Here is a 15,569-nt window from a genome sequence, read left to right on the forward strand (position 1 = left end):
TCCCACTCTCCGTGGCCCTCTTTGCCATCTTAATGCCTCGCTCCTGAGTCTCCATGTCTTGTTGCTGGCCTTGCTTTTGGCTGCAGTTGTGAGATTCACTCCTCAAAGATGCTGACAACTGGTTCATTTTCCTTTGAAATGAGCGCAGGTCGTCTGGAGCAGGCAGAGAAACCAGCAAGTGCGTGGCCTGTTCTCAGCCCAGGCTGCCGGTGTCCTGTAGTCCCACCCGAGGGAAGGTTACAAAGCCGAGAACTTGTCCAGGAGGACGGAACCGTCCAGTGCGAGAGAGTGAGGGAAGGGCAGGCTTTCATCGTGTGTGAGTTGGTCTTTTCCAAGTTTGACATTTTAAATAAATAACAAATGTCGCTGCCTACTTAACTCTAAAAGGATTAGCCTTGTTTACAGGAATGCTTCCCTCCTACTGCTCCTCCAGCTGTTTGAAAGCTGAAGTCGGACAGATTGAGGCAGAGCCCGCTCAGTCTCCTAATCTTGACTTCATTCGATGTGGGTATTTGCTTGAATTCCATTGGTTAATTGGGGACATATATAAAACTTATGGACCTAATGGGAGCTAGACGGACAGATAGATATGAATGAATATGCCCAGGTTGCTCCAGGCACGCCTTTTCACACATGTCGGGGCCTGGCTCAACACTGTCCATCTGCCTTTTCAAGACGGCGTTGCTGTAGCTCACTCTCCTTCCTCACTTTGCTCTTCTTGAGCATTTCCCTGTTGGCTCCTGCCTGAACCCTTTGCTGGTTGAAGCTGCGGGAGTCCAGGCTTCTTGTTGCTCTTCATTCAGTGAACACCTCTGGGAGTCCTTCAGGGCAGGTGGCCCTGCGCCTCAGTGTGAGTACTGAGGGGTAAGGACACTCACAACCAGAACACATACATATCTTTGCCCTTAAAAACGTATATGATCACTGCGGAGGGTCAGACCACTGGCTGACAGTAGACAGATGGCCCAATTACATTGAATGGGTGTCTGTCATATTCATGCTATCTACAGATACGCCCAGTGTGCAGATAAAATGCCCAGAGCTAATGGTTTTGAGAGTGAGCTCTCAGAATGGGATCCCATGTGAGCTAGAAACACTTAAAAAAAAAAAAAATAGAAACTTCCTTCCTTGCCTCCTCCCCAGAAGAAACTATAACAGCTCCTCTTTGCTTTCAAGTCTAAATCCCTTCCATTCCTTCCAGTTAGCCTTAAATCTAGTGCTTTTATAAGAATCCTTTGTGATTGAATCATGCTGAAGAACCCACTGCAGTCTGCCAGTTTGTCATTCACACTGGGAGGTGAGGGCAGAACGGTGAGTGCAGAAAGAAAGCTCTGCACAGAGCTGGAGTTAGGATCCGGTTAGGATCTAGTCTGCAGGGTCTGGACATGGAATCTCTGGACCTCCCTCCTAGGCAGGTTTAAAAACATGGTATTTTTCTCCTGTTATGAAAATAATATGAACTCATTGTAGAATACTGAGGAAACACAGCAAAATGATCTTCAAAAATTCAATTTAAGAGAGCATCTGTCATAGCATCCCCAGAGACATTTCCTTCTTGCCTTTCTTTCATGATGTCTCACAGGTGTTTCGTCAGTGTCAACGTGCATTTTGACTTGATTGACATCATTACCGAATATGCTTATTTGCATTCTGCTTCTAAAATATTTGCAAGCATTTTTTCCATGTCAAGAAAATGTTTTATAAATCTTCATTTGTAATGGTTGTTTAATATTCTGTCACGGAGTTATATCCTTAATTTGTTGGGCCATTTCCTGTCATTGGACTTTGACGTCCTTTCCGGGTTTTTGCAAAATGAATAACATTGGCTTAAGTCATTCATAACTTTATACATAGATCGAAGAATCTTTGGGTAGATTGGTGCTATGTGGATTGGAGAGCCGGGTTTCCATGGAGAAAACTGCATGAACAGTGTAGGTGAGCATTCTGGCTCTGAAGCCTTGCATGGAGGTTCCATTTCTTTTTCTGTAAAACAGGGACAATAATTCAGTGAGGTAGATACCTCATAAATTCATTGTGAGGGTTAAAGTTCAGCACAGTGTCTGGCATATTAGTTAGTAAGTACCTAATTATTCTTGGTTATTATCCTTTTCATCATCTGGCTGTGTCTGTTACTCCCTCAAAAAGAAAAAGAAAAATTCACTGGAAAGGAAAAGCCTGCTGGATCGGCAAAAATGGGAGCGAGGAGAAGAATGGATGGAGACAGACAACACTCCTGTGTTATCTTTCAGTCTTGGTGCCTTCTGGCCGTTAGCTCATTTCATCCCGAGACCGTACTTCTCAAAGGCACACCACTGGTGGTGAACAAGGCCATTTGACGTAGTGCCAGAAAAATAGTTTAAATGACCATTTAGGTTTATATATTTATTTTAATGTATACTGAGAGGGCATAGGTACTTGTAACCCCCTCTGATTTTATGGTGTTCTCACTGAGCACAGGGGTCTACTTTTTCAGTAAAGGGCCAGATATTAAATATTTTCAGTTTTATGGGACTATTCAACTACACTGTTGTGGTGTGAAAGCAGCCAGAGACAATATGGAAATGAATGGGTGTGGGTGTTTGTCAATAAAACTTTATTTATAAAACAGGCCCTGGTGAATCTGGCCCAGGGACTGTAGTTTTTTCTCCCTTGCTCATCTTAGTACAAGGTTACGTTTTTAAAAATTAGTCCACGTAACCTGGCAAGAGGTTTTGGCAGAGAGCGTGAAAACGTTACACGAAAGGCTACCATTGGCAGAAATACTGTTCACGCCACCGGGTTTACGAATGAGCTCGAAGGCTTGAAAGAGATCAAGGAAGCATAGTTGACAACTCATGGACCTCATGCTCAAACCCGAGCCTGCCCGATTGCCAAGTTCATTTGTTTTCACCTGCTACTCTTGGTAGGTGTGAAATCTTTGCTGTGTTCTGCCGTCTTGTCATGTGTGGCCAGCCCAGTGGGGCTGGAGGGAATTTCGTCATCAGCCTCCAACATCCAGGTCCCTGGTCCCATGCTGTGCTCCTTCCCAGGGAGCCTCCTTGCTGGGAACCATCAGTGGCTCCTCCAGTACCTGTGCACAGGTGCTGGGAGAGCATGGTCACGTGATTCAGTGACTCTGGCTCCCCAGGGCTGGACCCTTGTCATAGCCCACTCCCCTTCCACGGGGGTTTGGCGACATAGCAGAAGCCACTTGACAGGTCGTTTCTGTTACCTACACTGAGCATTCTTCAGGCTGCCACCCAGAGCAAACTCCCTGATGGCGTTTTATTCGGGCTTACCTTGGTTTATGAGGACAAGATTGAGGACCAGGAAAGGAGATTGGTGTGGAGGGGGGACATGACGGGACATCATCACTGTCGCTCTGTGCCCATTGTCATGCCTCTGATTGTACCTCCCCTTCATCTCTGTGCCTCAGCTTCCCTTGATCTGTCAAACGGAAAAGGAGATTTATTCTTGAAGATTGCAGGGACAGCCTTGATGATAGGGTCATGCGGGCCACTATTTTTAAAAGACTTCTAAAGCTTTCAGCATCACTAAAGGTTTACACTCTTATGAAAGCAGCAGAAGGCAGAAAAGAGGATTTTTTTTTTTTTTTTTTTTTTTACTTCTAGTCACCTTCGGCCTTTTGCTGTCAGAACACCCACAGTTGGGAGGAAGGAGGAGGCAGCCACTGGTAACCAGGATCCTTTCGGGATCAGAGCCATCCAGAGTCTGCCAGGTCTCTACTGGTCGGTGGCTTATAAATAGAACATTTCCCCTTTTAAACCTGAGAAGGATGGGAGGCATTACTGGGCACGGCGGCCTGGCCGCCTGTGTGCTGGCCCACGGGGCAGTCAGCTGAGCTCAGCGGCCCTCCAGCTTTCCGTCCACGCCTGCCAGGCCCGGGCTGACAGAGGACAGGCACTCTCGCTCCCCCCTCGCCTGCCTGCCTTCCAGCTCCTCCGCCCCCAGCCCACGCGCCTTGGGCCTTTTTCTCTCCCCTTTCTCCTCCCTTCCGTACCATGCAGTTTCTGTGGCCACCACTTTCATCTTCTGAGCCACAGGCAGGGGGAGAGGGTGTAATTCTAGCTCGCCCTAGGTGCTGACTCTCTGCACCTGGCTTTCCGTTATGACTCGAGTGTGCTGCACAGTTGCCGTGGCCCAGATCGAGCTCGAATTATATTTAGTTGAGCAGTAACACCCTGGCTCTAGAATAGCGCTAGCTGGGGGGGGGGGCAGAGGCTGGGGAGAGAGGTAGGAGAAGGAGCAGCTTGTTTTCTCAGATACTCCGTTATTTGGGTTCCCAGCTATTTTGTTCGGGGAGACCCTGCACCCCCAAAGATATGACTGGTAGTGGTGCTCTTTGGACTTGCTTAGAATGTCAGAGACCTTTCTGCTTGTCCTAAAAGACATGTTGCAAATCCTTCCTTTCCTCTCTCAGACGGCTTTAGACGGACAGGTGCAGCCAGTGTGTGACTTTGCCATGGCCTAATATCCCCCTTTCCCTCGGTGACGTGGGCTCTGTACCGACAGCAGGCTGCAGCCTGGGCAGGTGTAAGCGAGCCCTTGGCATCCCAGTTTGGGCCCCAACCAAGCAACAGTGAGAAGGTCCCTGGCTGCATCTTTAACTCCTAAAGCCCTGTGCAAGAGGTGGTTGAGACAGAGACCAAAAGATGTCCCCCGCTGCCACCAAGTGCAAGCTTCCAATTATCATAGTTAATATTTATTGATCATGTACTGTGTATTTGGGCAACGTGCTAATTATTTGACATATGTGGTACCACTGGAGTCTCATAGGAACCCTATGAGGAAGATAGTATCATTGACCCCATTTACAGATGTGAAAACTGAGGCTTCCTTCTGAGTGCAAACTTGTGGTCACACAAGGTCATTCTTTCCCATCCTGATCGGAGTAGTGGTTAGGAGTGTCAACTCTGGAGTATTGCACACATGGGCTAGAATCTCAGCCTTGTGACTTACTGAGTGTGTGACTTCGGGAAAATAATTTCCCCAGGCCTCCGCTTCTCTATCTGTAAGATGCAGAAAGCTAGCTTCAGTACCTAGATCCTTATTTTTTTTTGGGGGGGGGAGATTAAATGAGATCAGATGGACATCCTTCGCTCATTGGTGCCTGCTATTATTGGCAAACATTAAACATTGCCTTCTACTGTGGTTATTAACATCAACGTTATCCCAAGCCAGAGTCTTTTTATATAAAAGTGAGACACCATATAGTCTCTTCACAGTCCCTCAGAATGACCTCACATTTAATTGTCACAGCACCTGCATCTTACAGGTGAGGAGAGTGGATCAGAGAGGCCCAGTGTGCCTGTCTGATATAGCACCAGGACTGAAATCTTGGGCCTCCGATTCCGAATGCCGTCTCTTTCCCTGTCCTCTGCTGTCTCTCTGAGTTTGTTGTGACCAAAAAAATATCTAAATCGAACCGCGGGCATTTCAAGGTGGGAGGACAGGTAAGTAAAGGCAGGAAAGGGATCTTGATGGGCAGAGGCGATTGGTTCCCTGTCTGCAATGCTGCCACCTTCAGAGAGCTGGTGAGGATCTTTTTTTTCGATTGCTCATTCAGTTCAAAACCAGCCAGGCCCCAAGGCAGAAAGGAATCGAGGCCACTGGACTATATAATTCGTTCTTGGGATGAGCAGATCCGCGTGTCGGAGACACATGGTCCTGATGGGGCTGGGGGGTGTTCCCACAGCGCGTGTTATGCCGTGCTCTTCCACTGCTGTCCTGATTTGGGATTTTAAGGTGGACTGGAGATTGCGGATGTAGGAGCCCACAAGGAAACCTTTCTTCCCTCCCTAGCAGATGCGTAGTCCTCAGCCCGTGCTAAGCAAGAACACTCTCGACAGCTATCTTACAGCCTCCTTGACTCCAGCCGAGAGCTGGGAGGTTTATTCCAGACCAGGAAAGGATTTTGTCTCTTTTCCTTCTACCTTACTTTACTTTCTTTACTGTATATCGCCTTCAGCTTATTTTTCTGTGTGTTTGCCCCAGAAGCCGTGAGAAAGAAGAGAGGTGCCTGTGTATGTGGCAGGCTGGAGGAGAAAGTCTGATTCGCGGTGTTCTGGCTGGGCCGTCAGGGGATGAATGAGATCCCTGTCGGTCCTGTCTGCCTTGTGCTCTGCGAAGCAGGGGGCCTGAACTCTGTGCGGTGCCATGTGTTCGTCCAGCTGCTCCCCACACAAGGCTCGGGCAGTGGGGACTTTTTTACCTGTTGGGTCCTGGTGTCTCAGCTGGTGAAAATGCACTTTGTATTTGTTCCTTCATTCAGGAGATATTTGTTGAAATGTGGTTATGCACAGGCGGGTTGCCTCTGCTCTCACGGAGCATATACTGTTGACGGACACCGACAGCAAACAGTCAGCAAGTAGGCAAAGGTATAATTTCAGGTGGAGAGAAGCACTGGGAAGAGATGAGAGCCCCGGGATAGAGAATAAGGGAAGGGGTAGCTATTAAATATTTTAGATACCTGGAGCCAGGGATGGCTTCTCTAAAGAGGTGACATTTGAGGAGAAACTTGAACCAAAAGGAGGGAGGGAGGCGTGTCAGGAGTTGGCAGGGGAGTGTTGCTGACAGAAGGACCGGCAGGTGCAAAGGCCCTGAGGTGGAGGGAATGAACTAGTTGTGCTCTAGGAATATCAAGAGGTCAGCTGTGAACGGATGGGAGGAGGAGGGTGGGGGAGGAGTGGTCAGGTAGACTGGGGCTAGGCCGTGCGAGGCTGGAGATAAGACAGTGTTCTTAGCCTCGTGAGAAGTCACTGGAGAGTTGTGATCATGTGAATGGCGTGAGCTCTGATGTGTGTCTTTAAGAGGTGACTCCAGCTACTGGTAGAGAGAAAACTGTAGGAGGCAAAAGTAGGAGCAGCTGGGAGACTATTGCAGCAGCCCGGGCAACAGGGGACTGTGGCTTGGATCAAAGTATTAGCAGTGGATATGGTGAGGAGTAGTTGGATTCTAGGTCTGTTTTTAGCTTATTACCAACAGGCTTGGCTAACAGATTGGATGTGGGGTATGAGAGAGGCAAGGAATCAAGGTTGACTTTATTGGAACAGGATGTCTTGCCGGTGGAATATGGTACCCTCCCATCTTGTTCTTTCAGCCAGGTCGAAGGTAGTACTTGGTCTAGGACACATTAGGACATGAGCTCCCTAATGTGTTTTTTGTGTATTACCTTCATGAGTGCTTTTACATATATGTAAACCACCTGTACTGTCGTTTACTTACCATTTTTTAAAAATCAATTCACCCTTTTTCCCCCTCAATTTATTTAAAAAGGAAATATATCATGATATGTGTGATAAATCATATTTCTAATATTGATTAAAAATAAATGTATGACTATTACACATGTTTATTTGTGAACCACTTGGAATCATTTCATGTACCACCAGTGGCACAAGCCAACATTACATATTAAGATACATAGCATTGGCAGATAGTTATTATCTGATGAGGAATTTGGTACAGATATTCTCAGTTGGCTAAATCAGCAGTGATTTTTGTCTTTAGTGATAATAGTTGTAATTGGTTGGTACATACTATACTGTTTTTCCAAGTAGGAAAAACTCATATCTACTGAAACACAGTCTCTGGGAGAGGGCCCAGGCTCTGCACTGCTGCAAGGATGCCCTTACTTCTCTTGTCCAGTAAGCTGAAAACTGCTACTGGGATAGAAAGGGCAGGAATCACAAAACCTGCTCCCCATCCCCTAGTCCCTCTCTGTCTGTCATACGAGCTTCAACAGGAAGTGGAGAGTAGAGGAGGATGAACTTTAGAGTCAGACCGAGTGAAAACCCTGGTTCTACCACTTACCCATGGCATCATCTTAACAGAAGTTCCTTAACCTGACTGAGCCTGGGTTCCCCCTTTACAAAATAGGGATGATGATGAGGAGGAGGAGGATGATAAGAAGATGATGCATTTAAGTGCGTAGCCCAGAGCAGTGTAGTCTGTGGCAGTGAGTGTCAGCTGCAGTTATCATTGTTGTTACCACTTAACATCATTAGCCTGGCTTTTCTCATCAGAAAAACTTAACAGAGATATTGGGAAAATCAAATAAGCTATAGTTTATTAATTTATTTTGTAAGCTGTAATGTGTCATCCCTCATTATACTCATTAGTGTGAAAACACAGCAAGAAGTTATTAGTATGAAGAGTAGTAATATTTACTCCATGGGATTATCATAAGGATAAAATGAACTTGAATATAAAAAGTATCTGAGCCTGGAAAGTTCAAATATTAGGATGTCATAATATTAAGTAATGTTAGTAAATTGGTAATGACCATTTACTGAGTACCAGGTAGGTCACAGTTGCTGTACATCTCATTTGACCCTCACACCGACGTGAGTTATCCCCATTTCCTGGCGGGAAGATGAGGCTCAGAGAGGTGAAGCACCTGAGATCACAGCCAGCCAGAGCTGGCAGAGACAGGATTCTCATCCAAGCCTCTCTGTCCCCAAAGCTCATCATCCTCTTTCTACTATATACCATTTCTGTTTGTGTGACTTCAATTACTTTTTTTTTGAGACAGAGTCTCACTCTGTTGCCTGGGCTAGAATGAGTGCTGTGGCGTCAGCCTAGCTCACAGCAACCTCAAACTCCTGGGCTCAAGCAATCCTCCTGCCTCAGCCTCCCGAGTAGCTGGGTCTACAGGCATGTGCCACCATGCCCGGCTAATTTTTTATATGTATATATTTTTAGTTGGCTGATTAATTTCTTTCTATTTTTAGTAGAGATGGGGTCTCGCTCTTGCTCTGGCTGGTTTCGAATTCCTGACCTCAAGCAATCCACCTGCCTCGGCCTCCCAGAGAGCTATGATTACAGTGTCAGCCACCACACCCGGCCCACTTCAAATACTGTTAAAGTTAGTTCTCATTCCCTGAGTGCCCACCAGCCTGGGAGCAGAGCGCAGTCTAGTCTAGTTAGTCTAGCCCAGGGCAGAGCAGGCACCGGAATGGGATGGGATGTGGGGTCCTGGGGTGCTGATCTGGGATTAAAAAACAGCTGTGGGTAGTCCCCAAAGTAGAGAATCACGCTGGGATCATTGAGAATCAATTGGCCAACTTTCTTGGGCCCCGTCGGAAGCTTCTGAGAGCTGTCACCATCAGGACAGTTTTCCAGGGCAGCAGCCCTAGGCGTCACATGGTTAGGAGAAAGGGCATGAGCCCCTCTGGTCTTCCTTCTGATTGTGTGTGTGTGAATCGGAAATCTATTCTCCAGGTGGAATTCTTTTTCCAGTTCAGTGTGGGTGTTTTTCTTCATGACTTTTAATAGTGATGAAATTGATTAAATTCAGAATGACCAAGGCAGGCCAGACTCCAAAGAGCAAATCACATTGGAAAATTGAGTAAATTACTTTAGTGAGAACATGGCCCCGGAGCTGCCCACGAAATGGTGGCCTGTTCACAGCAACCCCAGACAGTCTCCTATGGCTACTATTATCCACGTGAAAAACGGGCAGCACCTTCCTCTACCTCTTAGTCCTTTTGTGTTTTTGCAGACATCTAGCGCTTCCAGAAACTTTAATTTCTCCCACAAAAAACTTAGAATTTTTTTTTTTTAATCAAAGGAAGATTGAATAGGTTTCCTGGGAGGAAAACTTAGGCTAGGAAAAACCTGTTGAATACCAGCTCTAGGAAAGCGGTAACCCTCTTTCTAGTGCTTGTTGGGACTAAGGAAGTAGATCAGCATCTCTCCTTTGCAAAAGGATTTGTCTCCTCCAGGGTTTGGTTAGGATTTCAGGGATGTGTGCATGGGGTAACTTTGCAGGTGTGCTCCAGAACACTGTTCTTGCAAACTGTATGTCTGTACAATCAGTCTGCCTATGGTGTGTAAGGGCCCCTTCTATTCAGAATGGGTGATTTGGCCGCTCCTTGCCTGCTGTCTTGGTTTTCTGGATACTGAGGATTGGAATTGAACAACAGCAGTGAGTGATTTTCAGAGAAGAGGCTCTTGGGCTTGGAGTCATTCTGTTGGGCAGCACACAGCTCTTGGAGGAATGTTCTTGTTTTCTAGGGCTTGCTTGACTTTCAGGCCTCTGTGACCATTTAGATGGCCTGGCTAGTGTGACAAGGTATAGTCCTCCGCTCAGCCCCGGGTTCACGCCCCAGTGATGATAATGCCTTGATGGGCAAGCAGAGGATTTCTGAAAGTGTCCAGGAAAACCTGAACTTGGTGTCGTCTCCTCTGTTTCGTGCCTTGGCTTGCACAGATCTTGTGCTTCCTTTCTCTTGAAGTCACTCTCGGGCCGTGCTGCTCGCTAATGCCTCTTTGTGTTGATACAGGAAGGAAGGAAGTGGTTAGATCAAGCCATTCATTTCTTTATTTAACCTTTATATCCTCGCAAAAAAATGACAAAGCTGAGGACCAGAAGCCTGAATAACTCGTCTACTCTCATGGGGTTTATATCAGTGGAATTCGAACAGTCACTTGGACACACTGCCCCTCAGCGACTCTCTCCAGCCTTCGGTCACTAATTTACCCATCCCTGAATCCAAAATGAAAAATCACACACCCAGACTTCCGCTTTGTGTCCAGGACTGTAGGAGACCATGGGAGATGGAGACACACTTAATAGTAGCGAATGGAAGAAATAAGTGAAGCTATTCAGGGACCATTGCCTTTATGAATGTGTGTTCTAGTTTTGTAGACATTTTTCACAGTCTCCCACAAGGAAGCGTAGACTTGGGGTTGTGCTACATGAGCCAAAAGAGAGGTTGGTGGTGCACCATCCAAGTGCGCAGTGAGGGCCACTGACCGAGGTGGAGAGCTTAGTGGTGGCTTTTTTGGGGAAGTGCCGCTTAAGAGATGTGAGTTCCTTGGGCCAACGGACTTCCAGCAGCAGTCTGTGCAGGGGCTGGGGAGGAACGGTGGACAGCCGGGTGCTCTGAAAGCCAGTGTGCTTGGGTGCCGGGAGCCAGGGAGGCAGCCCGAAAAAGCTAGAGGGGTGGACGGGGCGGGGCCACGTGGGGCTTTGTGGGCGAGTTGAGGATTTGAGCTATCCTCCAGGGAGCAGTGGGGTGCCACCGGGAGGTGACTTGGTGTGATTTTGTCAAGATCATGGGGGCTGCGACATGGGGGATGGGTAAGAGAGAGCAAGGGGGGGGTGTGGGGAGACCAGCTCCAGGTCACTGCGGACGCCCTGGCCTCAGAGGTTGGAGGCCCAGACTAGGGTGGCGATGGGGAAGGTGGAGAGAGCCAGACAGAATTGAGAGACATCAGGGATAAAACTGGAGGATGTGGTGACAATTTCCATATTGGGGTGAGAAAAGGGGGTGGTGCCAAGGGTGATGCTCAGGGTTTTGCTATAATTCTCACCCCCCCACCCCTACAGGGCTTGTTGTTTTTTAAAGGTGAGAGGAGCCAGGGGAAAGTATCTCGGATGAGGTCCCAGAAGCTGCGGAGCATGGAAGTGACCTTTTGGGCCTCACAGATGGGCAGTGGTGGTTTTGCTAAAATCCATGTCTTTCTGGCTGGCCCACCAGCCGCCTTCTTTTAGACAAGGAAATAATCTGATTGCACTTTACAGTGTGTTGCTTCGTGAAGCCCTTTGCAATAAAACCGCCAGTCTCTGGACTCAACCTGCTTCCCTCCTCCCAGAGTTCTTATCTCAGGCACGGCAGCCCGAACCCAAATGGTGCACCAGGCGTCCTCTTCCTGCTTCTGCGATTGCCCTAAGACCCTCTGAGTGGGCTGAGCGTGAACCCTTCTGTGCTCTCATCTTCTCCATAGAACTTTCGAGAAAATGGGCTTGTGTGAGCCTGGCCTTTTTTTTTGACCCCCCCCCCCCCCCCATCTATAAAAGGAGAGAAAGTAAAAAGGCTTCAAAAGTTGAAGTGACAGTGAAGAGGATGGTGCATTTCTAGCTCGGGAGGTCACCTGGGTATTTGCCCTGCCAGCGTTCATCACAAGGCAGGTGTTCGGGCGGCGCTGTGCAAACTTGGGCGCAGATGAAGCCGGGGCTCGGGGCGGAGGATGGGGCTCGAAGGCTTCCCTGCAGGACAGCGGGCGTCAGGCCTGGGAGCTGCCAGTCCTGCATCAACTCATCGCGAGTCAAATTAAGGGAATAATAATGCGAGCCTAGTGGATATTTAATGAGAGATTATTTCTGCAGATTATAAGGATACAGAAATTGCAAATGAATCCCTGACCTTTTCCGAGCCTTGGCTCAGTGAAAGAGCTGAATCACCTGCTTGAGGGGATTAAGGACAGCCGCCTCCATCTGGCGGGCCACTCAGACTGTTTCTGTCATTAGCAGACGCTGCTCGGTGTGATGAGCGTGTTCTAAACCTTTTAGTGGGAATTTGCTTTTCAGGCTGGGAGATCTCAATTAACTTAGGGCAGAGATCACTGGGCAGAGAGCGGGACTAATAATCTGATTATGTGTGCACTGTGGTCCCTGTCACATTAGTGGTACTCTGTCCATGTTAAATAATAAAACGGTTGTTAATTATTAGTAACCTAATCATGATGTCAGCAGGAAACTCGAGTTGATGAGAAGAGAAATCAAACTGTGTGTGTGTGTGAGAGAGGGGGGGGGGGGAGAAAGAGTGGTGGGAAAGAGCTGGGCAGTGTAATAACTTACACCAGTTCCAGTGTACAGATTTAGAGCATTGGTTGCTAAACTGTATTTTATGAGTTCCTTTTTGGGGGAACCATTGTTTGCAATGGATTCCATTTCTTAATATGGTTTTATGTATTTATAAGATTATAAATAATTGTCATCATATGCAACATGAATACATTAGAGGCGAATAGAAAGTTACCTTGAGTTCCTAATGTTTGACTTTACAATAAGTGAATGTTTTATGTGTTTGAACTTAGACAACTCAGATTTACTGATCAATACTGCATTACATTTGTAATGTGTAGGGCCATTATGAGTAACATCCCCATAAGACTTATTTCAAGAAAAGGAGTTTACTGATTTAAAACAGATTGGATAACTTTTCATTTTGGAAAAACCAAAGGAGGAACACTTACTCAGAGATTGAATGCAGGAGTTTTGCTTTGCCATTTTCCAAAAGAAGTAATTGTAGTTAATTCAGGTTAGTGGAATTTTAAGTTTTTTTGGAGATGTGTGTGTGTGTGTATATATATAATTATTTTTTCAGTTTCCATTTTATTCTTTTCCATTAAATATTATTTACCTAAAAAGGGATTCTGCTTCCTACAGCACCACAAAAAAGGTTTAAGAACTGATTTGCCTGTACGAGGTTATGTCCACCTCTGTCAATTCTTCTACTGTTTAGCTGATAGCTTTATCTCTGACTCCTGGGGTTATCACTGTCAGTTGCCAAGTTCTTTCCAGTTTTTCAAAACTTCTATCGATGTTCATGGGGAAAGGAAAGTCTTTATCTAGGACAGAAGTCCATCAATACCTAGAATAAAACTTACTCTTAAAACATCCAGGTTTAGAAACAGTCTCAGCAGCTCCCCAGAGCAGTGTGCAAAGTGGTGGTTCTTTCTCCTAAACTTCTTTGATTATCATCTCTATTTGAAAAGAGTCTCTTAAGCACCTCTCAGAGAAAAAAAAAAAGAACTAAAAGGCTTCAACTGACTATTGAATCACAGTTACAAACGTTTTGGAAACCTCCTTAAGCACAAAAAGTGATTCCTTATCTGACAAATACTTTCCAGCAGGCTCTATTCTGACTACTGTATAAAGGAATAAAAATCCTCCCCTGCATATGAAAAGATGCCCAGCATCATTAGTCATTATCAAAACCACAGTGAGATACCACTTGACACCCACTAGGATGGCTATAATAAAAAAGACAGTAACAAGTGTTGGCAAGAGTGTGGAGAAATTGGAACCCTCTTACGTTGCTGTTGGGAATGTAAAATGGTGCAGCTGCTTTGGAAAACAGTTTGGCAGTTCCTTAAAAAGTTAAGCAGAGAGTTATCCTAAGACCCAGCAATCCTACTCCTAGGTATACATACTCAAGAGAAATGAAAATGTATGTTCACACAAGGGCTTATACACAGATGTTCATAATAGCGTCATACATCATAGCCAAAAAGTAGAAACAACCCAAATGTCTCTCAACTGACAATGGATAAACAAAATTTGGTATATCTGGACAATTGAATATTATTTAGCCATAAAAGGAAACAAAGTTACTGATGTTACAACTTGGATGAACCTTGAAAACATTCTATTAAGTCAAAGAAGCTAGACATAAAAGACCACATATTGGATGAGCCCATTAATGTGAACTATCCAGAAAAGGTAAATTCATATAAAAGGAAAGTAGATGAGTGGTTGCCAGGGCTAGGAGAATGGAAGAAATGGAGAGTGACTGCTAATGTGTATATATATATTTTTTTTTAATCTTGGGGGGGGGTTGTTCTGTAATTAGTAGTAGTTAATACATAGCTTTCCAAATATACTAGAAACTGCTGAATTGTTCACTTAAAATGAGTAAACTTTATGGTAAGTGAATTATATCTCAATAAAACTGTTATTAAAAAAAAAAAATCCTCCCCTGCATTCCAGCAGGTATTTGGCCTGTGTATTTTAGGCTGTTAGTAAATTTGAAAAATGTCTGTTGCATGCATTGAGTTTCATTTAGAAGAATTATTTTGATTTGGCTCAGAGCTTACAGGGAAAAAGCTTGAGATCACAATTTACAGAGTGGATACTTGGTTCATACTGGGAAAAACAAGTGATTGAGTTAGTAGGCTCCTTACCATTTTAAGGGAATAAGAAGAATGGTTTGTATACCAGATAATCTCCAGAGAGAAAAACATTGCTCTTCTGCTTCTTTTCTGGTCCTTTACTTACTATCCTAGAGTCTCGGTGTGTTTATAAGTATCACTAAGCAATAAGTTTGCATATAAGTACAGGAGCTATTTCAATTTGGGAAGAAAAGTTTTGGGGAATTAGCATTCCTTTTTAGTTTGATTTTGGGAATTCTCAGTGATTTTTTTTTTTAATGTTTTTTGTATCTTCTTTGGATCTGAATTCACTCACATATGCTAAGAATTGAAGAAAGATTCCATTTGGATTAGATCCAAGATGAATTCAGGTTCTGCTCAGTTGTTATATATTACAAGTTTATTACTTGCCTTGGGATGATCATAAATTATTTATTAAATACCCACCTTTCTACTTCATGCCACCTTCCTTCTCCACTCTGAACATTACGCTGTAGAATGTCTTTGCCTAATGTCCAAAGAAGGTCAAAGAAGTACCCATTCTTAAGGAAGTACCACGCACATCTTGTCACTGGGTAACCAAAGCATGGGGTGAACTTGGGAGAATTTCCAGCCGTGTCAGGTTTGAAGCTGGTTCTCTGCTGTGCACAAAGTTGCTGCTGCTGATCATTTGTTTTCTGAGTGACTTCAGTAGGTTTTGAAGTGAATGGAGAACTCTTGTCCCCACATAGAGCGGTGGCCCCACTGCCTTCATGGTTCTTCATCAACCAGCTTCTCTGTTCTTGGCTGTTTTATTTTCCTCTGGGTTATTTTTCTTTTATTTCTTTTTTCCCCATTTTTCCTCTCTTCTAGTCACCTTTACAGAATTATACTTTCACTCGGGGTCACACTTAAGGCAATTTGGTGGT

At 45.4% G+C, this 15,569-nt stretch overlaps 1 protein-coding gene across 3 annotated transcripts in view; it reads left to right on the plus strand.

Annotated features, from left to right (window-relative positions):
- The window catches only part of ARHGAP26 (Rho GTPase activating protein 26), a 427,310-nt gene that overhangs the window by 223,242 nt on the left and 188,499 nt on the right, over window positions 1–15,569 (plus strand). The gene's annotated exons all lie outside the window — the stretch shown is intronic.

The sequence above is a fragment of the Microcebus murinus genome, chromosome 21, assembly GCF_040939455.1.
Source record: "Microcebus murinus isolate Inina chromosome 21, M.murinus_Inina_mat1.0, whole genome shotgun sequence".
NCBI classification, from domain to species: Eukaryota; Metazoa; Chordata; class Mammalia; order Primates; family Cheirogaleidae; genus Microcebus; species Microcebus murinus.